Raw genomic sequence first — 8,449 nt, forward strand, 5'->3', positions numbered from 1 at the left:
CATACATACAGTAAGCCTGAAGAACAGCAGTTTTTCCCCAGCTCTGGAATGGCTGGGCTGTATTTCCCATCATGTGGTGTGGGGCACAGACCAGTGTGTAGGCAGAAGGCTTTAAGCACTGGTGGGACGCCCCAGAGCACTTGTCTAGTCTGGACAAGGCTGGCACAGAGCTTTCCCCAAGCTGCTACTTTGCTGCATTATATACCCTGGAGAGATGAGGGAACCTTTCTCATGGAATTTGGTTTTGACTGGGCCTGGGCAGTGTGTACTTTAGCTATAAAAATCACATCATGAGTACAAAGGAAAACAGTGTTACTGGGATGGATCTTCAGCGTCTTGAGTTTACTGAGGGGATAGAAAACAGATGTTTTTATCTGTTGTCACACTGTGGCAACGGCAGCAAAGGAGCAGCAACTATTAATTCCTTCAGCTAGCTTCTCTCATGGGAGCCAAGATTCCTACATCCTACATCAAGAGACTTTCCTCTTGCACTGCTCCTGTCTGAGATGCCTGTCACACTGCTGTCAGCTCTGTGGGAGTGAGAAGAGAAACTGCAGCACCTTTTTACAGGACAGACAGATGAGTTTTGGGGCTCTCTCCTCTCCTGCAGGCTGAACACACTGCTGCTGCACTACAGGTACACCTGTGCCATCTCCCAGCCAGGGAGGGGCATCCACCCCCCAGCCTCTGATGATTTCAGAGCGACCTTCTCTCACCTGAAAACATGATGTGTGTTTCAGCTTATAGCATGTGACAGCAATTACTGCAGTACATTCAAATTCTTCCCCTTGGCAGCATTGTGCACGTTACACTTCGGCCGTCAGGCTGCAGTTCTTGTTCTGATTTGCACTCAGCTGTGTTGTACAGCAAGGGAGGAGGAAGATGGGAATCAAACTGCATGAAGGAAGGCACAACAGAAACTGCTTAAGAGCAGAACAGACTAAGATATTTAGGTTAGTTTTCCTAATTACCTTTTCATACAGTGAGCAGAGGAGACATAATTACACACATGGAAAGAAAAAAACACCAAACAAACCCACTGACCAGCAAGTGAACAAAACCTCACAGAGCTGAACCAACTAGTTTTTCTGTAAGACTAGTTTTTTGTAGCAAGGCTGGTATTGGGATCCTGAGTTGTTCTGTGCTCAGGCATGACCTGCCGTGGACAGGGAGGCAGAATCCCGCCTTATTCCGCCTCTTCCCTTTCCCTCAGCTTTGTGCCATGAAAGTAGATCTGGCCAGCAGCTTTTCAACACTCCCTCCCATCAGTACTCTGTGCTGGGGCTCTGATGAGAGATCTGACAGCACCTAGTCTTCCTGACAGCCAGGAAATGACTGAGTGGAAATGCTGCATTTCCAGCTCAGCAGCGCTTACTTTTTACCTTCCCTTTCTTTAATTTTCAAGTATTTTTTTTAAAGCAATTACTAAATAAAATATGTCTCCATACAGGGATGTGTGAGCACTTTGACATCTCAGCTCCCGGAGAGTGTGTGGACCAGAACCCCAAGTTTCTCAGAAAGCCCTTGCAGAGTGCAAAGGCACCACACACGTCCTGCCCTCTCTGAGCACTGTGGGTAGGGCATGGCATCTGAGCCGCCTCCTCTCTGTAAGGTGTGAGGGCCATGGCATCTGATCCACCTCCTCACCAGCAGCCTCACTACATCAGGGAGCAAGAAGGGGAGGCGTAAGAACAAGCCTCCAGCTGCCAAAGAGAGCTCATTCCAGCTCTGTATCTGCCAACAGCTATTCCATTCTCTACAGCCTGAGCCAAAGTAACATGAGAGTAGTGATGAGACCTCTGTCCAGGGAGACAATGACTGCCAGACACTGGCTGTGAGCGATCCTCAGGAACTTGGGAAGGATCAGAGCCATGTTCTGATCCCAACACTGAACACGTATCTTTTTTTATATGACATTCAGTGTGTTGGAGAGATTTGGGGCGGGGTTTGTGTTTGGGTAACTGCTTCCTCAGCCCACCTGCATTCAGCACCACTGGTGCCATCTCAGACCCAGCACTGAAGCACAGCAACTTGAGCTGATCCAAGCCTGGACATCAGTTTTAAAGCACTTGGAAGCACCAGGTACCAAATAAACCAGCCCCTGCCTTCACTGTGGTGGATGGGGTCCTGGCACATGAGAGCATGCTCCCGTCACCTTCCAAAAAACACAGGCTGGCATTCCCAGTCCTTCTTGCACAACTGTCTTAACTTGCAGGAAAGTAACGATTGTGAGTCCTCCTTTCATCTTTACACTATCAAAGAAATAGAAAACGACAGTGTTTGTAGCCTGGCTGTAAAACTGTTTGCTAAATAAAGTAATCTGTGCTTCAAATCTCCAGTTACAATGACAAGTGACATACACCATACCAATTTATGGGACAACAGATCACCAGGGAGAACTCTGATGAACCAATTACTTGTCACTTCAGCATCGTGTTTAAACAGTGCCCTGTTTAAGTAGACAATGTAAAAATTTAGTTACCAATGTACTTTCTGCTTCCTAATTAACACTGTTAACACCTAACCCTTGCTTCCCCAGACTTGCAGTGCCTCACTGTGCCCGACTGTGCGTGCATTTTTGTGCCCATAAGCAATACTGTTCTGACCTCCTGGCAGCCACACCAGACCACTGTGAACCTGGAGGAGAATCAGGCCCCCTCTGTGCTCAGACAGCAACAAGAATGCCATTAGTCAAGGGGAGGGGAAAGAATGCTTGTAGCTTTGTTAAAAGCTCTTGTCTTTATTAGTGAAAGTATTAACCTTCACTAAAAAGTGTGTTTTCAAGTTATAGTCAAGTATTTTACCTTCAGTTTGAAGCTGGTTGTAAAAACAACAAAATCACACAAGGCCAGTAGCTTGAGGATCACCAGCTCCCAGTGTAACTCTCACAGAAGAGGGTAGAAGCTGGCTGCTCCAGAAGCTGGGGTGCAGCCTTGGGAGTTTAATGAACGTCCTGAGACTGATTTGAGAGTTAAAGCACTGGCTGTTCTCCAGGGGGGAGCAGAGTCTAAAGTGCCACTAAATATTGCTACCATTCCTTAGAAAGGCCAAGCATGATGAGGTCAAACGGTATGAAGCAGGAGGACAAGACAGTGGGTAAAATGTATCACGTGTGATCCGGGTTCATTACTGCTACAGACCTCCACCAGACCTCCACCAAAGCCAGCAGGTTCTTACCTTGTATTTGGCACTTCATCTTCAGCCTGGAGAGAGCTGTGTCAGCCAGGAGCGAGGACAGAGCTGAGGCTGGGCCAGCTTCTTGAGATGTTTTCAGTCCATGCAGACCAGTGTTCTACAGGCAGCTTGGTTTCAACAGGAGGAGAACCTCAGTAACACACTAAGTAGCTTTTGAACAAGGATGACAAGATCTGGCCTGTTTAGTATTTTAATCTACTGCCTAAATGTGTCATGGCTCTCATCACAGCCAGGGTGGATTCTTCGAGTAGCTGAAGATTAGAGAGACCATTGATAATCCCTGCTGTGCTGCACAGATGAAAGCTAACAAGAGGATTTAAGGTATATACAGAAATTCATTATGTTCCAGTTGAGACAAAACTATCCATTAAAAACTGACAAGAGCATAGTTCAGAAAACTGGAAGCAGATATTGAAAATGAGCACGTCCCAACAGGCCTAGTGCAGATGTGATGAACCAGTTATTAATATTCAGTCCAGGATGCTCTGTCACTAAGGATGGATAGCACTCCTGTTGGTAACTGTAAGGCTCTATGCCCTAGATGGCATTGCTCTGCTACATTAGAAAATACATTTCTATCCAAGCTCTCCCTGCAGTCAGCACAAAAGAATTTTAGGCAGGACAAGTGTTGATTTAAGTTCACATACAAAGCAGAGCTCTCTTTTTAAAATGTTACTTGTTTTGAGACATTTCCACTGCAGCTGATATATTAATTATGCCACTTATTTTTTTTCCCATTATTCTTTAAAGGCTCACTTGTAAAATCTTCTTGTGTGAGCAGTTTGAAGTGGTTTCACTGCACCTGCTATCTCCAGGCTGTGGCATTCAATTGTTTTTGTTCATTCTGTGCTACTCTTCTCTAGAGATTGGGTTGGCACTGCAAAGCCTCACGCCAGGCACAGAGCACCGCTTGTTCCCCACACTCAGAGGCTGAGGATCAGCCTCCTCCTCCTCTCTGAAAGCTGCAGCCTGCTCAAAGCTGACGGACAGGAAGCAGGAAGACGCTCAACTGTGCCAAGAGAGCCGATCCTCACTGCAGCAGGGAGGAAAAATGCACAGAATCCACGTACCTGCAGTTCCTCCCCAGTGCTGGGTCTCCGTTCTGCCCTTCCAAGGCACAGCTCCACACTGCCTCTGCTCCAGCTTTTGGGAGAGCACCACGTGCTGGGAGTACCCGTGTGCATCCACCTCCCGGTGCCAAGGACTGGGAGCAGCAGTCTCAGGAGCTGTGCAGCCCAGCAGCAGCTCCAAGGCTGCCCCATTTTAGGCAGCCAAATAATTTTATTTTGGCACTAACAGCTCTAACCATTACTCAGCTGTTTTCCAGGGAGCAGCTGACGTGTCTGGGATTCCGTGTCCTAACATGTTCCTGCAAGGATGGGAGACACCTCAGGTGGGAAGTCTCACCTGGAGCTGGGAAATGCCTGCAGCCAGACCCTGAGGGCTGTGACAGAGCTGTATGGAAGTGCCTCAGCCTTCCTGAGATGCACAACCCCACTGCTTCAGGACAGCAGGCAGCCCCACGGCCTGCCCTGCAATCACACACTCCTTCTGCTGGAACAAACTGGCCAAAGTCAGTTGGGCAGAGCCAGGAGGGAGGTTATTTATCTGCAACTTACAGAAAACAGATCTCTTATTTCAAAGCAAATAGCTTTTGGGGGAGCAAAGACACAAGTGTGGCCTCTGTAAAGCAAGCCAGAAGTGACCTCCAAAGGGAATATAAGCAGGATTTGTGCTCTAGTTTTGTATGTTTATGATGGATAAAGATGGCCAGGTGGGAGAGAACAGTTAGTTCTCTTTTCACCACTTTGTACTTGTGCTCTGATGCTTCTTTTTTTTTTTTGTTCTGCACTAAGAATCCACATCTTTGCTTAGGCAGGGTTTGTGATGGCTGAAGAGTAACTGCAAAGACAACATAGAACAGCTTCTAAAAAAGCAAAAGTGAGTACATGAAGATGAATATGTACTCATCCATACCTCCACCAGTGAAAGCAATGATGGCTTGCCTTCACACTCAGATTTCCCTAACTTTAATGAAAGTGGTTAGAAATTCAATTACTCCCTGATCTCTGAAAACCAATCTCTAACTTTCCAGGCTGCAAGTTACACCAAATTTTTCTAAAGTGAAGCAATCACAAGGCAGATTCAAAAAGGATGCATATTTGGCATATCACTGTGGCAGGGGGTGAGGAGCATCTTCAGATTCCAACAACCAACTGGAACTGCTCCAAATTGTGACAAGAAGCAAGATTATCTTTGAACCAAAAAACGAGTCATGGGGAATTATCTACAGAGACGCAGCATCTGCGTGGATTCCAACATATGTTTTGGGTTGCCAGCACGCAGAGTTGGAAAGCAAACAATCACACCAATGGAAAATATTTTCAAGACAACTGCTGGGCTTGCACTGATGAAAGACATTTTCTGCATTAACATCAAAGGCTGCACCTCATCTCTGCCCTCCTGGACAGAGGTGCAGGATCAGCATGTGTGCTTTTCCTGCACTGCATGACTCCTCTGCACCTGGAAATAGCTGGGCATGTGTGAGTAAACACACTGCCTAAGATACACCACTGCTTCTGGTGGACGTGGTGGGGACTTCAGAAGGAACAGATCATTTTGTCAGCAGCTGTTACAAAGACATAAGCAAAAGTGGTTTAGGTGAGGCAGCCAGACCCAATTACATGCCTTTTCATTCAAGGATCTCAGAACCTTCTGTCAGGGAAAGTATAATGGGAAGGGGGGTCAGCTGAAGTGTCCCAACCGCCTCATGGGATGAGGCAGAAGGAAGTCACCAAGGGATGCTGAGTTAGGGGGGAAATTGCAGCTTCTTCTCAGCTGGTGCAGAGTAGAAAAGCAGCACAAGTATTTCCCTCTCTCAAAGCACGGGCTTCTAACCATCCCTGTCCACAAGTGCTCTGCAGCACCTAATGGAAACCGGCCACATCAGAACTGTTATAACAGCACCTCTCCCTCTTTGTTATTCCAAGCATTACTCAAAATATTACTCCAGGAACAGCTTCAGAGGGAGGACTGGCTCTCATCACCACGGCTCTCAACGGCTGAGCGGTCACAGGCTGGGAGAGTGACAATCAACTCCCACTCCCCTACGCTGGGAGACAATAACACCAGTGCAGTCAGTTCAGATTTGTATTGTTGTAACAGAGCAGAGTTTGACTCCTTCTACAACAGCAAATCAAATTCCCCCAGTGTTTGTTTCTGCAGGGACTCCAACACCAACACGTCCCACGAGCCGGCCAAGTCCTTGGGGAATGCTGTGCTGCACACACCTCACAGCACACACACACACAGCACAGGAAGTACAAACCATAAAAACTCGCTTTTCTTCTTCCTTCACTCCCTAATCCAAAGATGAGATCACATAAGGGGTGCAAAGTATTCTCACAATTATGCAAAAAATGAATAAATCATTGGGATTGAGACCCACAGGGGTGCTCTACTCCTGTGTCCAAGCACACCCTGAAGTGTCAAGTTAGTACAAAGAGAGGATATTTTTATTGATAAACATTATATTGTCTTAGTGTAGATGTCTGACACATTATTAAATCAATTGACAAAACATTTAAAGTAATTCATTCTAATAAAACTTTTTGATATTCCATAGACAATAGTGCTGTGAATTTTGTTTATAGTATAACACATTAAAAACACAGAAATACAAGTTTCTAATTTCATAGGTTACCAGCAAACAGAGAAAAATGCATGCTTTCATTTCTGTTAGATTTGTAACTTACACAGGCAAGTGGAACAGCTATGCATAGAAGACTATTCTACAATAAGTTATAAAACATACAGAAAGACTGACCTTATAATACCTGTACAAGTATGACAAAACCATTGTAACTCATTTCAAAAGGTAACAAATATTTTGTCTATGGCTCCACCGTTTTAACACTTTCAAGCTGACTTAATAAAAAGCTATTTTGAGTAGAACCATATTACTAGAAACCACTGCTTATTTTGTTTTCTGGCTGGCTGTAAATGAACACACGTTATATGTGCATTTGCACTCAGTTCCACCTACATTTTCTTCCTTGTGGTTAGAAGCATCACAGAATTTCCCCCAGAGAAGGAACCCAGACAGTGTGGTTTGATCCCCAGTCAAACAAAAGGTGCTCCTATGGCTCACTTTTATTGCTGTGCTTCCTGCAGCTCGGGTGCCACGACAGCACCACAAAGCAGAGAACTCCTCCCGCCCACGATTCAGAGACTGGCACGGTGTCAGCAGCCTGCTTCAGAACCAGCCACAGCAGGGACTGCACCCAACGGCCTAAGGCTCCAGTAACAGTGTCAAACCAACTTTTCCATTAGAGCTCCATCAAATTATCAGATCCTGAAGAGCTGACTGCTGGGCCATGAGGTGACTGAACCCCCCAGACACACAGAGCTGGCCCTGGGCTCTCCCCGTGTGCCCCAGTGATGCCAGGCTGAGCGCAGGGTGCAGAGCTGGGCTGGCTCTGCCCGGGCTCAGCAGCACAGGGACAGCACCACCCACACACAGCAGCTGGAGTTTGGCTCTGAAAAAGGCTCCAGTGCCTGAGAGCGGCCCCTCTGTGCAAAGAAACCCTCTGTCCCCACAGCAGCCGACCTGCACTCCTGCAGGGACATACCTGCAAACCCACCCCAGCACAGGGGCACCAGCGGGGTTACACCCTCACAGCAAACAAGAAACCAAGAGAAGTTGCTCAGAAGAGCCTGCACCCAACAGCACCCACTGCCCTCTGCAGCAGCCTAACACCTCTGAGAACACACACATATCCTTTAGTGCATAATGGGAGCTATGGGAAGCACTGACCTAAGGAAAGCCTGGCCCAAAAAGCTGCTGGACGAGCCAGGGAGGAGGGGGTGGCACACCAGAGGGTGGGGGACCCTGCAACTTGTGCAACATCCTTGAGGACTAACGGCTCTGCCTGCTCACCTTTTTGTTCTAGTGGGATCCTGATTTACCTGTGCCTCAATTCCCATCACCAGGCTCGTGCTGGGGTCCTCAGCAGAAGTGACCTTTCCCCTGCAGGGTTTGCCTGACACACCCCCGTGTCTGGGGCCAGGGGAACCATGGACCTGTCCTCCTGAACGTCCCACTGGGTGAAGCTCTGATGGATGCACCAGTGAGAGGAACACCCAAACCACTGCCAGACCTTGTCCAGAGATTTCAGACTGTACAGCAAAAAAAAAAAATCAAACAAAACCCAAATCCCCCAAAAGCATACAAACATCTTCCCAGTTTGTTTTC

This window comes from Neopelma chrysocephalum, unplaced genomic scaffold (genome assembly GCF_003984885.1).
Source record: "Neopelma chrysocephalum unplaced genomic scaffold, ASM398488v2 Primary Assembly neopelma1_257, whole genome shotgun sequence".
Lineage (NCBI taxonomy): Eukaryota > Metazoa > Chordata > Aves > Passeriformes > Pipridae > Neopelma > Neopelma chrysocephalum.